Genomic DNA, 22,882 nt, shown 5'->3' with positions numbered 1-22,882 from the left:
TCAAAACTGATGCTGTATTGTGAACAGATGGAAGAGCACAAGCAGGATCAGGATGGCTGCCCCAGTTGCTGAGAGCTTACAACGTGATCACAGACTAGAGGCAGAGACACTTGGCCTGGCATGGGTTTCTGAGACCAACCCTAGTAACATATCTCCTCCAACAAGGCCATACCTACTTCCAGAGGGCCACACCTCTTTATTTTTTTTTTTTTTTGGTTTTTGGTTTTTCGAGACAGGGTTTCTCTGTGTAGTCCTGGCTGTCCTGAAACTCACCCTGTAGAACAAGCTGGCCTGTAACTCAGAAATCTGCCTGCCTCTGCCTCCCAAGTGCTAGGACTAAAGGCGTGTGCCACCACCGCCCAGCAGGGCCACACCTCCTAATCCAAGAAAGGACCAAACAACCAAAATTGTCAGAAGTTCATTCTCTTCAGTGAGGCTGACACCTTCTCCATTTTGTGGTCCTAATCCCTATGCACTAATGACTTGGATTCCCTCAGGGAATCACCTTCTATTTAGTGGAAGAACTCAGAGATGCCTCCCTCCCACCCCCATTCTATTACAGCATTCAGCCCTTTGCACTTAAAGAACCATTCAAACAACAGGACAAGTTTCCTAAGTTTTCATGCCACAGGGATGGAAACACTCCACTTCTGTAGGGCTAACCCTTTTCAGGACCTGAAAGATCAGACACATTACCAAACCACAGTGCTCTGATATTTAGATGGCCTTCTTTTAGGTAGGCCATAAAAAAGCAATCTCCCAGGCCACCAAGTCTCTTAAATTTCTTGGTTGAAAATAGGTGTCTCAACACAAGCCCACCTTAACAATGCAAGGTCATCAATTTGGTATAATTTTGTAGAATTATACTCTTTTGTAGAAGAATATCAGAGCCTTGGGATTTCAACATATCCAACGCATTTTAAACCTCACCCTCCCTTAAACCTTTAAACAAGTAAGCCTTCCTAGATATTGCAGAACTTATATGAACTGGATATGCTAGGAAGCTATCAAGCTTTAAGGGAAACTCAAAGGCACTCAAATAGTCTATGGATCCCCAAATCTCAGCATGATTTTCAGAAGCATTTGAAAAGCACCCCTCTCCTAGGCTCCTACTTTAGAAACACAATTTGTAGGTTATCTAAGTACAGACTTAGACAAGAGGTGGCCAGGTGGTCTCAGGGCACAGACACTGGATTTTTGAAACCTGTAGCTCAAAAGCAGTTGGGGAAACAGGGGCTATCTGACAGTCAATTACTTAAATACAACCCTCCTTATTGGAAAGTGACCCTTCCGGCCTGGGATTTAAATCTTGCCACATATATCAGAGGGGGAAAAGCAACCTCTTCAATTTCTGTGAAAAGGTCCTAACAGAGGCTGCACCTGTCATGATTTAACTAACCAGTCTGGAGAAGCCTGATTTAATAGTATACACTAACAGGAGCTCTTTCACAAATGGTAGAATCAAATATTTTCCATGGTTACGATTTTGTCATGGCACTCTTACCTCAGAGTCTCTACTGCCAAGCTTGTGCGTTCCTTATTCTCACTAACACCCTTGAGTTATCCCACCAGAAAAGAGGTAATATCTGTACAGATTTAAATGTGCCTCCTAAGTCTACAATCACCTGTGATTATCAGGAGAATGAGACCTTCTAAATACCACTTGACCCCTCCATTAAACATTCATGGGAGACTCTAGGATGCTATCTTTCTTCCCACCCTATGGGGCATGTGGGACCCAGTTACCAGACAAGCATAAGAAATGGTAAAGTTGAGTGAGCTCAGAGCCCGGGAAATCTCCAAGATAAGCAGAAGTCAAGTCACTTCCTATCCACTCACTCCTGTACCTGCTCTGGCACACCTAACCATAACACCCACTGAGAGGACAATGGTAATCAGTCACATAGAAAACACTTAAGAGTCCTTCCCCATACAAATAGAACATCAGTAACTTCCCAAACTGAGCCAACAGGAAACATCTACCCCTAAATGCCACTTCTAAACCTTTATAAAGTCCATTCACATGGCATAAAGGGCACACGTTATTTTACCAAGGATCATCTGAGAGAGGCTGCTTTTATTGAGTTGGAACACATAGGCAAGAGCTCTCTCTCCTGAAGCATTCAAAGCAGGACCTTGGACTTGCTTGGCTGGCCAGGCTCACACCACAAGCACCACTGTCGCTGCTGCCACTTTGAGACCCAGGACCCTGGCTACCTGCCCTGTGCAGGCCATCCAAACCTCTTCCCTTCTCTTCTAAGTGCTGTAACACTTTGGCATCTACAGCTGGACCAGAGCCCCTTGAAACGTATTTGTCTCTGTTCCACCCCAAGCTCGGTGGGGGGGGGGGGGGGGATATGACACCACCCACACATGACAAGAATTGGAGAAGAATCCCTGCTAGCTCCTGAGAGATTCCGATATTCCCCCACAGAGCTAGCTCTGGGTGCAAAAGAAGAGAGTCAGCTAGACCACTGCAGATGGTTTCCCAGTCAGCTAGAGTTACCAAATCTATTCAGGGGAAATTTCTAAAGTCTCTCCATCAGATTTACTGATACCTCTAGGATAGAACACTCTGCTTGTGCAAGAAAATATTTTTGAACATTAGAAAAGTCATCCAGGCAGGCGGTGGTGGTGCACGCCTGTAATCCCAGCACTCTGGGAGGCAGAGCCAGGCAGATTTCTGAGTTCGAGGCCAGCCTGGTCTACAGAGTGAGTTCCAGGACAGCCAGGGCTACACAGAGAAACCCTGTCTTGAAAAAAACCAATCCAAAGTCATCCAATAGGTAGCTCAAGGGTACTAAGTTGCCAAAAGATCAATCCCTCAAGCAGAGGCCTCCAGCAGCTCCTCCAACTCAAAGATATGAGACCTATCTAGGAAAGGACTTTACACATGCCACAAAGACCTGATTCTAAACTTAGTACAGGTAGGTATTTTTTATGAAATGGGCAGAGGCTTTACCATCCAAAAGAGAAAACCTTTCCTATGTAGTCAACTTAAGAGTCTACTTGCAAAAACTTGTAATCTACCTAAAGAAACAGTCCCTAGATTCACAATCCTTAAAAATCTCCAGAGTAGCTACAGGCCTACCCTTAAGACTGAGATAATCCAGTTTATGTCCAAGGCATCAGGGAGTCACTGCAATTTTACTATGTTTGGCACCCTCCATACTGAGAAAAAGTGGAAAAGACTGATAAGCATCTAAAGAAGCTCCTTCAAGGAGACATAGTCCCCTTTGTCTAAACCACTCCCTCCCAGACTCAGAAGCACTTGAATGTCAGGGCTTAACTTCCTTTGAGGTTCTTTCTTACCAATGACCCAGTATTAGACTCAAAAACAGTGAGACGGTAAATCATGTCACCCAACAGGCCAAGTTCAGTAAGTATTGTCAAAATTCATGGCAAGGCGTCCTCAAGAAGAATGGAAGGAACCCTCTCTTCTGACCAGAAAACTCAGGATAAATTAAGACTTGTGATTCAAATAAAGTCCTTGTTCAACAGCTGTAAGACAGTCCACATCCTAGTATTTTATCTGCACTCATGGTAGTGAGAGTTGCAGGACTGGATGCATGGTTTCATCATATTTGTCTTGAGTCACAAACTTCTCAGATCCTCCTGAACCCTTCCAAGGAACCCCCGAGGCCAGAAACCCAGATTATTCCTAGTGAGCCTCAGCCTCAAATCAGCATCCTCCACCAAGAATCACATATGGTCTCATGGGCGTTACATCTCACTACCACGTTAGTTTATGTGCAAAGCAGACTCTTAGAAATCAAGCACTGCTTCTTTTGTTTTTCTTTTGGGTAGACCAGTCTGTCCTCAAACTAAAAAGAATCTACCTGTTTCTGCCTCCCAAGTACTGGACTTAAGATGTGTGCTACCTGACCACCACCTCATCTTTTTTATGGTAGCCACCCTGTTAACCATAAGGTGTTAAGTAACTCAAAGTGATTTTCCCACATAGTACTAAGTGCCTTTCCATATGCTTCTTGGGCATTTCAATGCCTACTATAGGGAGATAGCTACACAGGTCATTCATTCATTGTTTAATCATGTTGGTTTGTGCTGCTGAGTTCTGTAAGCTCTCTCTATAAACTTTAGATATGGGCATTTGTCAGATATATAGGTTGCAAGTATATTTTTCCAGTCCAGGGGCTGCTATTTCATTTTGTCCACTGTTTCTTTTACTATGGGGATGCTTTTTAGTTTGCTGTTTGTTCCATTTATTGATTTGTTTGTTTGTTTTTAAGAGATCTAAAGAGAGCTGGAGAGATGGCTTAGCAGTTAAGAGCACTGATTGCTCTTCCAGAGGTCCTGAGTTCAATTCTCAGCAACCACATGGTGGCTCACATCCATCTCTAATGGGGAACTGATGCCATCTTGTGGTGTGTCTGAAGACAGTGACAGTATACCCACATACATGAAAGAAAGAAAGAAATCTTTTAAAAAGAGAGAGATCTAAAGGGGTTTTACCTTTATTTCCTACACTTTTTAAACTAATCGTGAGTTTTCACAAGTGATTTCTGGGGTGGGGCAGAAGGAAGACATCATTCAGAATAATCAAGGCATGACCCACTTGGCCTGGGAAGGTACAAGCAGAGGAGGCCTCCCTGGGGAAGCTGGAGGAGCAGACTGCCCCACGGGCGGGTAGGCAGTGTCTGAGCGCAGGATAGCTGATATGCAGCAGTAGCCTCAGCAGCTTCAAGCTTGCACAGCTCCACTGGGCCATCATCTACTGTGGCCAGTGAGCTGACCATCATCTGCTCATCTGCCTTGAAGTCAACCTCACCAGACAATGGCTGCCTTTTTCTGCTGCTCAGCCTTTTCCACCATATATCTGGCTCTCTCTACTTCCTGCTGAGCCAACTGTTTGGCTTCCACTGCTTCTGTGAACTCCTTGGCAAAGGTCAGCTGTGTGAGGGACACATCATCTAGGATAAGCCCCAATGCTGGCCCTCACTCTGCGAGGTCATGGATGGTTCTCCTGCCTAGATACTCATCTAGCTCTAGAGAGCTAGATCAACTCTCTAGCATCAAAGCAGGTCACCACTGACTTGAAGGTGTCTGTGGTGAGGAAGGCAGCAACCACTCATCATAGATCTCCACAATGCTGTTTTAGATAGGAGGAGGCTGGCTGGCCACCAGCTGGATGTTCAATGATGCTGCTGATGTTCTACAAATCTCTGTTAACGAGTACATTCCATAGCTGAAGAGTGGCAGTCAAAGATAACTGGATTCTGCCCATTTTCTATGAGGCAGAGTTCACTTTCTGATGGACTCCAACACCTTGGCGGCCATGATTCCTCCTACTGCACCCATTCACACCTGCTTTCACTCTGACCTCCACAGCAACTCCCTCATTCATTGTTTTGTGGACTAACATTTTGGCATGGTTCATAATTTTTAAAGTAAAAATAAAAATTGGGGTTGCTGGAGAAATGACTCAGCAGTTAAGAACACCAGCTGCTCTTCCAGAGATCTTGAGTTCAATTCCCAGAAACCACATGGTAGCTTACAACCATCTGTAAGGAGTTGTGTACCTTTTCTGGCATGCAAGTGTATATGCAAATAGAGCACTCAGACACATAAAATATTTTTAAAGGTAAAAGATAACAAAACACTACTGTGAGGTTACTCATACAGCAGAGGCACTTGCCATGTAAACCTCGCAACCTGAGTTTGATCGCTACAATCCATTTAAAGGTAAAGGAAGAGAATTCCACATTCTGACCTCTACAGACAAGACACACACACACACACACACACACACACACACACGAACAGAGGCAGGCAAACACACACACACACACATAAATTTAATTTTCTTAATTAAAAATTAAGTTTCTAGATGGACATCAGCATGATTTGATAGGACTTCAAATTTTTTTCTAGCTGAGCACACCTATAAGTTTTTTAACAGGTTAACAAAGACCACAGATACTAAAGTTCCTCATAATAAATTAGTCCAACATTGGGCTTTTACTTCCATGATTCCATAAAATATTAAGTAACAAGACCATTATAAGATTTATCACTCATTATCACATGCATTTGACCCTTGAGCTTGGGGGTGCAGGGGCAGAGGCAGGCAAATCTCTGTGGGTTTGAAGCCTGCCTAATCTATATAGTGAGTTTCACATCAGTCAGGACTACATAGTGAAATTTGGTCTCTTTAAAAAAAAAAAAAAAAATCAGCTGGGCATGGCACATGCCTTTATTCCCAGCACTTGGGAGGTGGAGGCAGGCGGATTTCTGAGTTCGAGGCCAGCCTGGTCTACAGAGTGAGTTCTAAGACAGCCAGGGCTACACAGAGAAACCCTGTCTCAAAAAAAGAAAAAAACAAAAAAACAAAAAAAAAAAGAAAGAAAACATATATGTCTTGAAATTACTAGAGATATAAAAATGCTACTAGAGATATAATACAGAAAAGTACTGAAAAAATAACAAAATTAACATTAAAAGACAAAGACTATATATATATATATATATATATATATATATATATATATATATATATATATATATATATATATATATATCTTAACCTCATGCCACAATGGTATACAGAGAGAGACCCTGGAGTCCTTTTTCCTTCTTCCCTCCTTCTCCCCACTTCTGCCCACACAGCCAGTTAATATTCAAGCTTTATTCCTATTCTTCAACCCACTGTTCTGCCAATCAATCCCACTGTGGAGGAGTGAATGCTGGAAAGTGTCAGGAACCAACTGTGTACTAATGGTTGAGAAAGAGGGGTCTTACAGATTCACTTCTATGAGTGCAAACTGCCTTTTGCAGGCATAATCGCTTTATGATGGTAGAAAATGAGTACAGGTAAAATATGCCATCTTTGAGCTTTCTCTTGTTTTTGTTTGTTTGTAGGGAGAGTACGCTTTTGAACAGGGTCTGCTATATAGCCCAAGCTGGCCTGAAATTCTCAATCCTCCTACTACAGAACATTGCGATTACAGGTATATACTACTATGCCCAGGCATCTCTGAGCTTTCTCTTCATAGATGTCTTTCATCAATGGCTGGAACAGAAAGAAGAGGAATTCAAAGCCAGACCGGGGCTACAAGAGACCTTGTCTTAAAACAAAACATCAAAAGATATAGGTGAGGATGGCTATTTGCATGTGTACACACACTATAGGCCAACTTCTATGTTCTTAGATATTTCCATCAACCAACGATCTCTATATCACACAAGCAACACAATACCACATCATGATTAGAAGGCAGAACCTTCCATAGAACAGGCAACTAGTAATTGTTTAATGAATCTCCTAACCACCAGTTCAACACAACCGAAGTGTCAAGCATTCTCCTTTCTAGAATAGAAGAGCAGGAAGTCTCAGCCTAGCATGCTGATGCCAGAATTGCACCACTGCTTAGGGCTATCATCTCCAAACCAAGCCTCTTAGAGATCTCTTCTAGAGTTCTCCAGAGTACAGCTCAAGCTTCCTCCTACTCTGTTCTTTGCTCGTAAATGTAACCTTAGTTTAGTTTGGAGAGGCTTTGGGCTATTTTAGGAGGATAGAGGTTGAAGCAAGATCTCTTGTTCTGTAGCCCTAAACCTAGTAGCTCTGTGACCTGAAACTATTAGCCCCAAATAACCTTGACTTGCAGCTGCTGCCTCAGCTCCTGAGTACTGAAATTACTGGTGTGAGCCTTCATGTTATAAGGCAAAAATATCCTTTATTTTTAATTTGCAATTGTTTTTTCAACTTATTTTTATTTTTTATGGTTTACTTTTTCATTTTCTTCATATTGGAGTTCTTCCTGCATATATGTGTGCATGATTGTGTTGGATCCATGGAACTAAAGTTACAGGCAGTTGTGATCTGCCATGTGCATACTGGGACTTGAACCTGGTTCTTCTGCAGAACCACCAGTGCTGTTAACCTCTGAAACAATCCTCCAGCCCAACTTATTTTATTTTAAATTATGCGTAAATGTTTGTTAGCATGTGCATGTGAATATAGGTTCCCACAGAAGCTAGAAGGTACTAGATCCCCTGAATCTGGAGTTACAGGCAGCAGTGAGGCACATAACATAGGTACTGGGAACCAAACTTGGGTCCTCAGCAGCAATCACTTTCAACACCTGAGACAGTCCATCAGCCCCCCACCTCCCCTTTTTGAGATAAGGATCTCTTGTGGTCAAGAATGGCCTCAGCCTCAGCTTCCCAAGTGTTGGGATTAGTGCCATCTCATGATTTAAAACTTTCAGTGCCTTTTCATCAGTCCCAGGGGAAAAAAAGCCAAAATCACTACAATGGTTTAATAAGGTCTTAATGAATCTGGTTCTTACTACCTCTTTACAGACTGTTCCCTTACTTTGTGCAATCTAAAGTACCCAAGCTTATAAACTGTTAAAAATCACTGTTTTCACATACCTTTGATCTATATACATACCACTGTGTGCAACGTCCCCCAACCCCAGCTTTCCTGATTAACATTTTTCAGATCTCAAGCCTAATAATGTCTTCTTTGACATACCAAGCTGAATAGAGGAACTCCGTTGTGTCAATGTGTTTTTCTCTATATCATTTATTATGTTTCATGATTTATTTGATTAGTGAGAAAGACAGATTTGAGGAGAGTGATTACATCTTATAGACAAAACCACTGGAATGCATAATAGGAGGTAGAAAGTTGCTGAGCTAGACATGGTGACATGGTGGCTGGCAACTTTAATTCTACCAACAGATAAGCCTAAAGTAAAAGGATTACTTGAGACTAGGCCTTCAAGGCTAACCTGTGCAACAAATGAGACCTTGTCTCCAAAAAAAAACCAATTAAACAAGCTGGGCACGCTGGCGACCAACACACATCTGTGATTCCACACTTGGAAGGTGGAGGCAAAAGAATAAGGAGTTCAAGGCCAGCCTGAACAACACAAGACCAGAATAAAAAATAAAAAACTTTAAAACCAAAAGGTCAGTAAAATGGCTCAATGTGTAAAGGGGCTTGTTACCAAGCCTAAAGACCTGTGTTTGATCTGCAGGACCCGAACGGTAGATGGCCTCTAATCTTCACATGCACACCATGGTACATATCTGTTCACGGGCTCACACAAACACATTCATATTCTCTCTCTCCCTCCAGACCTCCCTTTCTGTCTCCTCACACAGAAGATGAATGCAGTTTTTAAGTTCCTGAATAAGTTAACAAGCAACTAATATATTCCTACTGTGAAGCACATTACAGATTGTTAGATACATTTCATTTTACTAAGCATTCATTTTGAAACTCTGTGATTCTAATTTGATATCATATGAAAGTTTGCCAGTTTCCTCTGGGATCTTTATGGTACTCTATCAGTACTCAAAAACAATTAAAACATCATAGGACAAAATAGGAAGACAAATTCCCACAATTCGGTAAACATGAATTTAGAAACTTTAATGGAACCTGAAGTTAGAAAAACAAAACAGATATATCAAACCTTTTTAAAATGACATGGTTTGAGCCAGGCGGTGGTGGCGCATGCCTGTAATCCCAGCACTCTGGGAGGAAGAGGCAGGCGGATTTCTAAGTTTGAGGCCAGCCTGGTCTACAGAGTGAGCTCCAGGACAACCAGGGTTATACAGAGAAACCCTGTCTCAAAAAAAAAAAAAAAAAAAAAAAAAAAAAAAAGACATGGTTTAACAGAAAAATACACTCATTCAAAGCCTTTCACAAAAGTAATAAATGTATATAATAAAATGAAGAGCCAGACATAGTGGTACAGACCTGTAATACTAGCATTTGAGAGGTTAATAAGACAAGAGGCTCAAGAACTGAACGAAGCTCTTTCTCTTCAACAGGGCAGCTCACCGACAGACAGGATGCAAGTCTTTGAGAAGACCTTGACTCACAAGACCATATAGCTCTTGAGATCAAGCCCAGTAACATTATCAAGAATGTGATCACACTGTCTCAACAGTGCTACTAACTGGCCCTCACTGTGACAGCTTTCCCTGAAGTACATAAACCTAGGACATGATGATCTGCAGCAAGTGCTATGCTCACCTCACGCCATGCTGTAAACTGCATCTCGAAGTATGACCACAGCAACAACCACCACCCAAAGAAGGGTGTCAAGTAAAAGAGGGAGCAGCCTGCCCTATACATGGCCTCAGGACCCCAACTGAGCTCCCTCACACTGATGGCATGAGAAAAGTAGGGCGCAATTTGCTTTAGGAATTCCTAACAATAGGAATTAGGAGGAAAATACAATTGAGAGGTTAACCTAATGAGATCCTGTCAAATAAAAAGTAAAGAGAATGCCAGACAAACAGTTAAAATAAAAAAACCCTCAATTATTTTCTTTTTCTCATACAGTCACTTCTATTTTTATGCATTATTTTTTATTTTAGTATATTCGGTATATTATGTGTGTGTGTGTTCTAAATAAGGAGATTTATAAGTACAATGGACATGAACAACGGGCTTCTTTTTTCAACATTTATCAGTGGGTGTTAAAATGTGTGGCAGTCAGAGGACAAGCTGTGAGAGAGGCTGTGAGCACTGGCTGTCTCCTTCACTACATGGGCTCTGGGAACAGAATTTGAGCTTCAGAGGAAATACATTTTTACCTCACCAGCTTCCAACAACATATTTAGGTCTGGGGCGGGGGAAGGTTAAATTATACACACGAGTCTTTTGCCTACATGTATATGTGCCACATGCACACCTGGTGCCCATGGAGGCCTGAAGGTCATTAGATTCTCCTAGGTCTAGAATTACAGTGCTTATGAGCCACCATGCGGGTGCGGAGGACTTAAATTCAGATCCTCTACAAGAATAAAGGAGTGTTCATAACTGCTGAGCCATCTATCCAGCCCAACAAGAATTCTTTAACTCCAATTTGAAACATTTTCAAATTTAAAATAATTGTGTCATCATTTTAAAGTAAAAAGCTATTTTTCACTCTTTCCTAAAAGTCATTTGAACAACAGCCTAAAAGCAACCATGTAAGTAATCACTGGTTGACACAGACTCTAGAAAGCAAATACAAGAAAGTCTTAAAACTCATCGGTTTCATTGGCAATTAAATATACAGAACAGAATGGCTCTGAATTTAAATACCTATTCAAAGATTTTAACATTTATTATTTTTATTTCTGTGTGTTAATTTGAATGTCTGCGACATGTGAGGGAATTTTCACCAAAGCCAGAAGAGGATGTCAGATCTTGGAACTAGGATTACAGGCAGTTGTGGGCCATGTGGCATGGGTGTTGGGATATAAACTCTGGTGCTTTTTTGGAAGAACATCTAGTACTCTTAACCACTGAGCCATCTCTCCAGTTCCTCACTTTTTTTTCATCATATATATTTGTGTAAGTATGCACGTATGATGCAGATACACTCAGAAGGCAAAAGAATAATGTTGGCTTCCCTGGAGCTGAGGATTATAGGTGATTGAAACCTATACGGAAGTATAGGTGATTATGAACCACTCAATGTGGGTGCCAGGAACCAAACTCAGGTCCTCCAAAAGAACACCAAGTGCTATGCTCTTAACCACCTCTAGTCCCTCTATATAAAATTATTGAAATAACACATATTATGTATTATTCCAAGAAGATTCATGCATAAGTAGCTAAATTTCTGAGATTACCAATCTACTTTAGTCAGAGTCACTCTATATATAAATATATTAACAAGTATACTATAATTTTTAAAATTCAGGCTCCCATTACTACAGAGGAAGTTTTTATTTTGTTTTGTTTTTGAGACAGAGTTTCTCTGTGTAGCCCTGACTATCCTCAAACTCAGAAATCCGCCTACCTCTGCCTTCCAAGTGCTGGGACTAAAGGCATACGCCACCACTGCCCAGCTGCAGAGGAAGTTATTAAGCTTATTAAGTCAACAAAGGTTCTTTAGTATGATCTACTTTAAGAAAGAATTGTTCACAAAATCAAGGTCAAACCTTTTTCCAGACTTGTTCTCCCTATGTAGCTCAAGGTGGCCTTCAGCTTTCCAATCCAGCACTTGGGGTTTTGAGGCAGATGAATTTCCGTGAGTTCTACCTCATCTATACAGCAAATTCCAGGCCAGCTGAAGACACACGGTAAGACCCTATCTCACCTTCTTCCCACAAGAGAAGTTAAATACCTGAAAATTACCTCTTACATACTACATATTATAGTTGTCTTTAGGGAAAAGCTGCAATACAACTTACTTGTAAAATGAGACCATTTTTATATATCATAATTACTTTTTTAAAACCTGACACACCAACTACTACTTTCAGGCTTAAGTACTGGTAGACAGTCTCCTGCTGATGAGGACAAAACTCGTCATTAAAGGAAAATAATCATCAAGACGTATCATCAAGCCAGGCGGTGGTGGCACACGCCTGTAATCCCAGCACTCTGGGAGGCAGAGGCAGGCGGATTTCTGAGTTAGGAGGCCAGCCTGGTCTACAGAGTGAGTTCCAGAATAGCCAGGGCTATACAGAGAAACCCTGTCTCGAAAAAACCAAATCCAAAAAACCAAAAAACAGACTTATCATCAATAAACAAAATTTGCTCTGAAGTAAAAAAAAGAAAAAGAAAAAAAAAGAATTTGGGAAAACACAAGTATCAACTTGAGCTTTAAAGCTCTTCAATATTTAAAATTTTTCCAATGAGACCTTAGTAATATTAGTGAGTATGGTATTTTTCATATTGTACATAGTTTTTCCTGAGCTCCAGCATGGCCAAATGGCCCATATGCTTAATAGATATGTCATACTTTACATAACCAAAACAGACACCTTCATATTCTTCTCCCTGCAACCCACCCCCAGGGCCCAACCATCTGCTGGCATGCTAAAGGGAACAGAGTGGCACTTAAAGCGGGCAGCATACTTAAGATCCCTTTCTCTTGCACCATGTGCAATCCAACATACACTTCCCACTTCAACACACACAAACCTGCTCTAATTCCTCAGTGTCAGACCTGCCAACTGCTTATACTCGCCCCACTGGCAGGCAGATTCTGCTCTGCCTCCTTCAGTCTGTTTCCCACTGAGCAGCTTAATCCTCTACAAAGTCAAGCCCAGCAAAATGGAGGCACTCACCTTTAATCCCAGCACTCAGGAGGCAGAGACTTGCAGATCTCTGTGAGTCTTTGGTCAGCCAGGACTACACAGTGAGATTCTGTCCTTAAAAGGGAAATGTCAATCAAATACTCCCATTATAAACTCACCCCATAAAACTTAAGTAAACTCCAGCTTCTTTCTTATGGGTCACAAACTGGCTCCTGATGATTTCTCTGATTTACTTGTCTCCCTCTCAGAAACTACTCTCCAGCCACATTATCCTTATTCATTCTCTCTCTCTCTCTCTCTCTCTCTCTCTCTCTCTCTCTCTCTCTCTCTCTCTCTCTCTGTGTGTGTGTGTGTGTGTGTGTGTGTCAGGTTTAAGCTCTTACCTAGAGCTCCAGCACCATACCTGTCTGCCTGCCATGCCTCCTACCATTATAAATACAAACTCACTGAACTCACTCTCTGACACTGCAAGCAACCATAAGCACTTCCTTCCATAAGTCTTGGTCATAGTGCTTTGTCACAGGCACTAAAAAGTAGCTAAGAAGTCAGTATGGCCAATCCCAGTTCTCACTGAAACTTATTACATATCTTAATGTGTGCTGTTACGACTAAATATCACAGACTGTGATATATATAAATAACAGAAATTTATTTCACAGTTTATGTGTAAGGGTATTTCAACTACACGTATGTCTGTGTACTACATGTGTATGGTGCCTGCAGAGGCTAGAAGAGGATGTTCCAGACTTCTGGAACTAAAGTTGCAGACAACTGTAAATCAGTATGTGGGTGCTAGGAATAGAAGCTGAATCCTAAGGAAAAGCACTGAGTGCTCTACACCTCTCAAACCCCTTATTTAGGTTTTAAAACCTAGAGTACTTGTCAGGCAGTGGTGGCGCACGCCTTTTAATCCCAGCACTTGGGAGGCAGAGGCAGGCGGATTTCTGAGTTTGAGGCCAGCCTGGTCTACAAAGTGAGTTCCAGGACAGCCAGGGCTACACTGAGAAACCCTGTCTCGAAAAAACCAAAAAAACCAAAAAAAAAAAAACCAAAAAAAAAAAAACCCAAAAACAAAAAACAAGAGTGTGTGTGTGTGTGTGTATGAGAGAGAGAGAGAGAGAGAGAGAGAGAGAGAGAGAGAGAAGAAAAACAGCCAAAAATAAAGTTGTGGACATTCATTTTGTGTAGTGATGGTCTCTTCCTACATCCTCATATGGCAAAAGGCAAACAAGCTAAACTCACTCCCTCTAACCTTTAAGTACTTACTTTCCCATGACAAGCATCTCCCAAAAGGCATCAGTAACATGAGTTTTGAAGGTGTACCATCATTCAAACTATAGCAGCGTATTAATCATCAATCAGTAGAGGATTTTAAACAGGCAGTGATGTTTTGCTTTTTTGAGACAGGGCTTCTCTACATAGCCTTGGCTGACTCAGGTCATCAGGCTTGGCAGCAAAGCTCTAACCCCCTAAGCCTTGCATCAGCCCAGATTTCTACTTTGAAAGTACCACAGTATCTCAACAGAAGCTCAGGGGGGATAATTGGTCAAAGGAAGATGTGTGAAAATGGCAAAAGGATCATTGGGAAGCTATAGCAAGTGTCTACTCAACAGCAAATACAGTGGATATAGAATAGGCAAATTTAAAATGTAAAAGCCAGGTGTGGCTGTGGTAGAGAACTGGAAAGAAATTAAGCACAATTAGTGCTCTTGCAGAAGACCCAGATTCAGTACCGAGCACCCCACATGATGGCTCACACAATTCATAATTACAGTTCCAGGAGATCTGGCACCTTTTCAGGCATCACTGGGCATCAGGCAGGCATGTAGTATACAGACACAGATGCAGGCAAAACGCTCATATACATAAAAATACAAAATATTTTTTAAAATGTAATAGAAGCCAGGATTCAATAAATGCTTTCCTGTAATCCCAGCACTTGAAAGATAACAGGAGGACATGGTTTTTCAAGATCATCCTCAGCTACACAGCAAGTTCAAGAACAGCACTGTCTGCAAAGGACAAGACAAAACAAAACCAAACAAAAAGTTACTTTGAGTCAGATATATGCTGGCACTAGCTGTTTGGACTACCATCTACCCCTGGAAACCTTGAGGTAATCATGCTAAGACTGCAGCTCCTAAAGAAACAAACCCAGCTAGGGCTGTCTGAAATAGCTGGTACCAGGCTTTTGCTATCACATGCCTTCAGGAACTCTAGGTGCCCTGCAACTATTGCCACCTTGGTCAGAGAGAGAGTGTTGCCCCGAGTAGAAGTACTTACTACTCTGACTGATGCTAAGAGGTGAGACTACAGAGGACCTAAAATCCAAGCTGCAAAGACTGTAATTAATGCTAGGGGCTGAGGCTGTGACTGGTTCAAAGAAATGGTTGTGATTGGCCCAAACACAGAAACAGGTTGCTCCTTTATTTTCCTTTTAAGATTACAGTTGTATCATTTCCAGCTTGCCCTTTCTCCTTCCAACCACTCATGCATACACCCACACCTCGCTCTCTTTCAAACTCAAGGACTCTTTTTCTGTTTGAGTCCATGTCTGTGTACATATGTGTATTCCTAAACACATAAATACAACCTGTTCAGTCCATATAATGTTACTTGTAAGTATGTTTTCAGGACTGACCTTCTGATATTTGATAAACAATTAGGGGAGGGGGAGGAACATTTCTCTGGGGAAGAATAGTTTTCTGAATTCTTTAGTTGGTGCAGTTATTTGTCTAGGGTTGAGACCTTGGGAGCTATCCCCCTCCCACGTTAGCATGTCTACTGGTACAGTCCTTTTTCAGGTCGTGTTTATGCAACTCTGCTAGTGAGACCTCATGAGTATAGCTTCTGTAATTTCTAGGAGATACTCCCGCATCAAACTTCCTGATCTTCTGGCTCTTAGAATCTTTCCCACTCTCTCTTATCCCTGAGCCTTAGGTGCAGGAGTTGTGTTGTAGATATAACGGTTAGAACTGGGCGCCACAACCCTTCATTTTGTGGGTTGTCATTTTCTGTAATGGTCCCCCTCTGTTATCATTTTCTGTAATGGTCCCCCTCTGTTTTAAAACCAAGTTAGGAGATGAGACGTGAGGCATAAAGATCAATATTTAAAATGTATCTATGCAAAATGCAGCTATTTAACAGGTAGAAAGATCATCCAAGCCAGGGGCGGCAGACACTCCCAAGTCATGAACATTTCCAGAGACAACAGGACAGGCGTCTGTATGAACTCACAGCAACTGTGACAGCAGGCACCAACCCTGCACAGGTTCAAACTAGGCAAAATACCAGCATAGACAAGGTCCCACTCGAAACCAAGAAGCTATTTGCAATTGATACCTGCTGGGAAAAGAAAATCAGTTTCCTCCAATGAGGTGCTACTGGGAGGTGTAGAAACCACGCTGCAGGGCAGGCCTCATGCCCAGGAGTAACCTAACTGACCAACACAAAATCAAAATGGACTCCATTTTTATGTGCACTCTGTTTTGTTTTGTTTTGTTTTGTTTTGTTTCTTTCTGCTTTTGGAGAGTTGCTGGTTTTAGGAAATTTGAGTTAAGAAGGACCTGGGAGGAGTTGGGAGAAGGCAAATAATATGATCAAAATATTATGTATGAAAAAATATTCAGAATATAGTTAAGGATTATGCTGGTTTAGAAGTGACGGTTGGTTGTGGGTTCTCTTCCAGGATCCATGACTTCACTAGCTCTGGGTAGTTGGCTAGGTTTCCAGTACCAGGCAAGCTTTCCTTCTTGTTGAGCAGGCCAGAATTCCAACAGATTGCTTTTTTTTTAAATGACTCATTTAGTGAGTCAGCTGGGAGACATTCTCCAGTATTGCCTCTCCTCATACTGGAGCATTATATTCCATTAAAAAAAAAAACAGGTGAGGTGTGTTTCACACTACAGTCCCAACACTCTAAGAGATACAGGGAAGACACTGCCATGAGTTTTGGGTCAGCCTGAGCTACACAGTGACACGGTCTCAAAAATATACTAAATAAAACTAAAGGAATTATTTATGTCACTTAAGAATTAATGGGGGTGGAGGGAGGCTAAAATATAGTTCAGCAGAGAAACTGCTGGACAGGGAAAACCTAATAACCTGAACCCCAGGTTAATCATCCGACCACAGTAAAAGGATCGGTCCAACCCTCGACGGCTGTGATTTCCAAATGGGCACTGAGGCATCTGCGTGCATCCATGTATCCATCTTTTTATCTCTCCCTCCCAACACAAACACACGTGTCCACGATGAAAAAGTAAAATAAATAAGACCTATTGAAAAAGTAAAATAAATAAGACCTATCAAATGAACTAGTGGTGGTTTGGGGCAGGAATACAGGAACAAGTAGGATAACACAGCTGTGAAGAGTCATGAACAACTGCACAGCACAATGGTTCTAAATTCCAGAGCATGGAAGAAAGGGACAGAAAGGAATTGAAGGTCATCCCTCAACTACCTACCAGTCAGAAACCAGCCTGGGCTACATAAAAGGGAAGACAGACAGAGAGACAGAGGAGGAGGAGCTGGAGAGAGGAAAGAAAGAACTTAGTAGTTTTACAGTGAATTTCTGTCATTTGTTTGAGTCACGGTCTCAGTCTAGACTAGGCTAACTTGGATTACTCTGTACCGCAACAGGCTGCCATGAACTTGTAGTGACCCTCCTACCTAAGATTACAGGCAACAGCCATCACACCAGGCCACCATCATATCAGGAACACTTAGCACAAAAACACATTACCATTCTTTGCGTCATGACTTTTTTGGGGGGGGGGGGGGGACGGGGTGGAGACAGGGTTTCTCTGTATAGCCCTGGCTGTTCTGGAACTCACTCTGTAGACCAGGCTGGCCTCGAACTCAGAAATCCACCTGCCTCTGCCTCCCAGAGTGCTGGGATTACAGGCGTGCGCCACCACCGCCCGGCTGCCACATTACCATTCTTAAGATGTTCTATTTGCTTTCAGAATTCTTGTTATGAACATGGATACACTTCCAATTAATTCTAAAACTTTTTATAAGTGGAGAAAATTGACAGAGTCAAGAGTAAACATATTTATTTGAGTCAACAGAGTGGTGCCACTAAAAGACAATTGCAAAGTCTGCTATATATGTATACTGTTAAAATTATCAAGTCAACTATTTCTTTTATATCAAAATGCATTGTTATTTTTCCTATTATCCTTTCAATGTACTTTGAAAAGAAAATCCTACTGACTGAGGGGAAAGATCCTCCCTAAAATGGACAGACCCTCCAGCAGTAAGTAACCCAGCTATCAGGAGTCTGAGACAGGAGCCCATCTCTGCTCCTTACTGCTGAATCCATCTACCCTACTACTCACCGCTCCTGCCCCACAGCTTCTTGGACCTTCCAGGACAAGCTGAAACCACTTACTGCTCTCCAGGAATCCTTCAGGCTTTCAGCACCGAGGCTGCTGAGGCAGCCACCCCAGGGGACTGAGCAGCTACTGGGTGTGAAGCTTCTCCAGAATACAGACAGCCATTGCTGCACAGTCCAACTCATATTGTGTACACCAATTTCTTGTATTCCTTTGTAACTTATATTCATGCTACTGGCTCTCTTTCTCTAGAGAACCTGACTGATATACCCAGCCATCATGAGTTGAAGGTTTTCATCTCCTACATTATCTCCACTGCAATATGCTGTATCATAAGCACACAAGCAATACTGCCACACAACCACAGATCAAAACCTTGAGCAATAATGTTTCCTCCACAGAAGATAAAATAAAACAGCCACATCAGTTCTTAATAATAATAGTCTCAAAGAAAATTACTGAGTATATTTTAGGGCTACGTATCATTTGGAAGCTTGTATTAAAATTAATGTCTTTTTGTTCCCATTTGTAATTTGATAGTATGAGCAGGCGGACAGACAGACAAATAAGAGGATTTTACCATGTAGTAATGGTAGCCTAGAACATGCTTTGTTAACCAGGCTGGCCTCAAACTCATTGAGATCTGCCTGCCTCTGCCTCCCTAGTACTGGAATTAAAATCATGCACCACCAAACCCAGCTAAGATTTATTTTTATTGTTTTAAAGCTTACTTTTTGTTATTTATTTATGTATTTTATATATGTGCGTATACTGTCACTATTGCTGTCTTCAGACACACTAGAAAAGGGCATTAGATCCATTACAGATGGTTGTGAGCCACCACGTGGTTGCCTGGAATTGAACTCAGACCTCTGGAGGAGCAGTCAGTGTGTTCTTAACTGCTGAGCCATCTCAACAGCCTCCCCCCCTTTTTTTTTTGAGACAGGGCTCGGGAGGTGGTGGTGCAAGCCTTTAATCCCAGCACTTGGGGGGCAGAGGCAGGTGGATTTCTGAGTTCGAGGCCAGCCTGGTCTACAGAGTGAGTTCCAGGACAGCCAGGGCTATACAGAGTACAAAGAAACCCTGTCTCAAAAAAAACAAAACAAAACAAAACAAAAGAGAGAGAGAGAGAGAGAGAGAGAGAGAGAGAGAGAGGGTTTCTCTGTGTAGCCCTGGCTGTCCTGGAACTCACTCTGTAGACCAGGCTGGCCTCGAACTCAGAAATCCACCTGCCTCTGCCTCCCAAGCGCTGGAATTAAAGGTGCGCACCACCACTGCCCAACAGCACTATTTTTATTATTTTAAATCATATGTATATATATTTGCCTGTGTGTTGGGAATATGCACATGAATGCATACACCAGCATGCTCGTGCTGGAGGACATCAGTCATCCTAACCTATTACTCACCCATCCCCTTGAGACAGGGCTTCCTGCTGAATCTGAAGCCTGCTGTTTATACAGGTTAGCTCATTAGTCAGTCAACCCAAGAGCTCAGGGTCCTGTCCTCAGGGGTGGGGTTACAAACAGGCCACACTGGCTTTTTATGTGGGCACCTAAATCTGAACACAGATACTGCTGCTTGTTTATGTGTTTTTCCCCTCTGGGTTAATTTATAAAGTCAGCCTCTAATGAATATGAATGTGTTAGAAATTAGATTTTAAAAAAAAGGGTGTAAGTAAATGTTTTTTTAAAAAAAAGGTCCAAAATATCCCCTAAACCAATTCTATTGGAGGAAAAAAATATTTTCCATGACAAATGTGGAAGACTAGGTATAGTGGTACACATACTTGTGTAAAAGCAAGATGACTGTGGGTCATCCTTAGCTAAATTATAAATATGAGGCTAGCCTGGGCTACAAGAGGCAAAAAGAAAAAATCAAACTCAAAGACACAAACAATTGGTAAGCAAACTAAAAACAAAACTATCTGTTGATTAAAACCACAGCTGATGGGAGCACAGGTCCCTACACAAGCCAGAGGTATCAGATCTTCCTGGAGCTGGTTGTAAGCCTCCTGATATGGGGGGCTGGGCATCAAATTTGTGTCCTCTGGAAGAGCAGCTGCACACTTAACTGCTGAGCTCAGAGAAAAGCCAGCCTGAGACTTATTGGCAAAACTCCAAAGTACAAGCCTACCTGCTCTCCCGTTTGCAGCTTAGAACTTAGAATGCATTTTTCAAAAGAATGGTGCTGGAACTGTTAAGTTCCCATACTAGTCCAACAGGTCTCCTTACTCTATTATTGAACTAGTTTGAGGTCTAGATTCTTATGAAAACTCTGTGATATGCAAACTACTCCACCCACCCCGTAGAGTCTGTCACACCCAAAAAATGTGACAATCACTAAATGTATACCCAAGCAAAATTTATTTAACTTTTCTATGTCTTAATTTTCTCATTTATATGAGGGCACTCCCTATGACAGAGAGCTTATAAGGATTAAATACAAAGTAAAAAAGATTACAGCACAATAGGCACTCAATAAACAGGATCAATTAAGACTGGTTCTCCTTATCTATGTTGTTCAACAATCAAGTATTAAACCTCCTGCTGATCCAAAGCACTGCACAGACTTTATTGTTGCTCTTCACTAAAGACCGTTGTGTGAGAAAACATAAGAATTTAGGGTCAGCGTAATGGCTAAACCTGGTAACTCTGAGTTTAATCCCCAGAATCCATATGGTAGAAAAAGAGTCAACACTTATAACACTGAGACAGACAGACATTTTTAAAAACAGTAATATTTAAAATATATATATTTGCACCTGGTCTACAGAGTGAGTTCCAGGACAGCCAGTACTATACAGAGAAACCCTGTCTTGAGAAAAAAAGACAGGCCAGGCGGTGGTGGCGCACCCCTTTATTCCCAACACTTGGGACACAGAAGCAGGCAGATTTCTGAGTTCGAGGCCAGCCTGGTCTACAGAGTGAGTTCCAGGACAGCCAGCCAGGGTTACTCAGAGAAACCCTGTCTCGAAAACAACAACAACAACAACAAAAATATTTGCCAATCCAAATGATGTTGGTAGAATTTCAGCCAGCAAATTTTATAAAGTGAAGTTCTATGATTACCAAAGTCAAAGGTCGGAAAATAAAGTATGAAGATAAATTCCCAGGAGTACCACTCCATACAGAATGTTACTAATATGGAAAGTGACAAATATTCAAACAAGTCTCAAAACAGCATCTCCCTCTGACAACAGTCTACAGGCCTCCGCTAGCAAAGAAACTAGTGGCTTCTGAAAAGGATAATCACATGAAAAACACTTTAAGAAATACCGCAGGTCTGAACTACAATAACCATAACTTTTCCAAGACCTTCCCATCTTGATCTGAGCTAGCAATCTTGACCCTAAGCAACTTTTCTTAAGCAGTTTCTACTGTTCATTTAGGTTTCTTCCTAGTTCCCCAAGAGAGGCCAGTCCCACAGCAAGACAGTAACAACCCTAAACTAACTGTTGTGTTCAAGTTAAGGATCTATAGTCCTTGAGTTAATCTACCAGGAAAAATGCTACCGCCTATCAGAGACAGAAAAGACTTTTCTCAATATCGATATAAAAATATCTTATAATTTTATTATTTCCCTCTAACTTAGCCCTGGCTGTCCTGGAACTCACTCTGTAGTCCAGGCTGGCCTCGAACTCAGAAATCCACCTGCCTCTGCCTCTTGAGTGCTGGGATTAAAGGCGTGCACCACCACTGCCCGGCGCCCCATTAACTTTAAAACTCCATCTTTTTTAAGACAGCTGAAGAATCTTTCAATAAGATCTGCATTTAATGACTCATTTTAAGTACTAACTCAGCAGGGCCCAAAGCCCAAGCACTCGCCAAAATAACTTCTCAGCAGAACAGGGCTGAATTTTTAAAACATAAGAAAACAACAAAATAATTATCAGGGTAAAACACACAGCAATTGTCTCACAGTAGGTATGACAACTTTTCTCCTCAGGCATGGTGATTCATGTTTAACATCAGTGATGAGACAGAGAGGGGATCTCTGTCACCCAGCCTGGTCTATGTAATAAGCTCCAGACCAGCTAAGATGGCATAATGAGACCCTGTCCCCTGCTCCCCTAAAAAACCTTTCCCACATCAGTTGGGTATGGCAGCTACATGGCCTCTGGAGGCTGACAGGAGCATGGAGAGTCCAGCAGCCTGGTCTAGAATGAGACTGTGTCTGAAAACAAACACAAACTTTACACAACTACTTAACCTAAGTAGCACTATTACCAATTAAAGTGGGTTGCTTTAAATTGTGTGTCTATTCGCTTCTTAATAGTGTGTAGGTGTGCCCATGCACTCCTGAGTGCAGGTCCCCATGCAGTCCAGCAGGGGGTGGTAGGTTCCCCTACCCCCCAAGCTGAAATTACAGGCAGTTGGAACCTGCCTCAAGCAAGTGCTGGGAACCAAAGAGGCAACAAACTACAAGGCCTTTCACACTAAAATAAAGAAAAGATGTACACTTGTTAGTATCTATAAAATACAAGATCACTCTTCTATTTCCACACTATATCCACATTTCTG

The 22,882-nt window shown here is 41.9% G+C and overlaps 1 protein-coding gene and 1 pseudogene across 10 annotated transcripts in view; both read right to left on the bottom strand.

Annotated features, from left to right (window-relative positions):
• Abi1 (abl interactor 1) overlaps positions 1–22,882 on the bottom strand; it is an 89,786-nt gene that overhangs the window by 64,549 nt on the left and 2,355 nt on the right. The window lies entirely within an intron of this gene.
• LOC127665182 (prohibitin 1-like) lies at positions 2,342–5,199 on the bottom strand (annotated as a pseudogene).

Source organism: Apodemus sylvaticus, chromosome 14, assembly GCF_947179515.1.
Source record: "Apodemus sylvaticus chromosome 14, mApoSyl1.1, whole genome shotgun sequence".
NCBI lineage: Eukaryota > Metazoa > Chordata > Mammalia > Rodentia > Muridae > Apodemus > Apodemus sylvaticus.
This window is presented reverse-complemented; position numbering and strand designations above follow the sequence as displayed.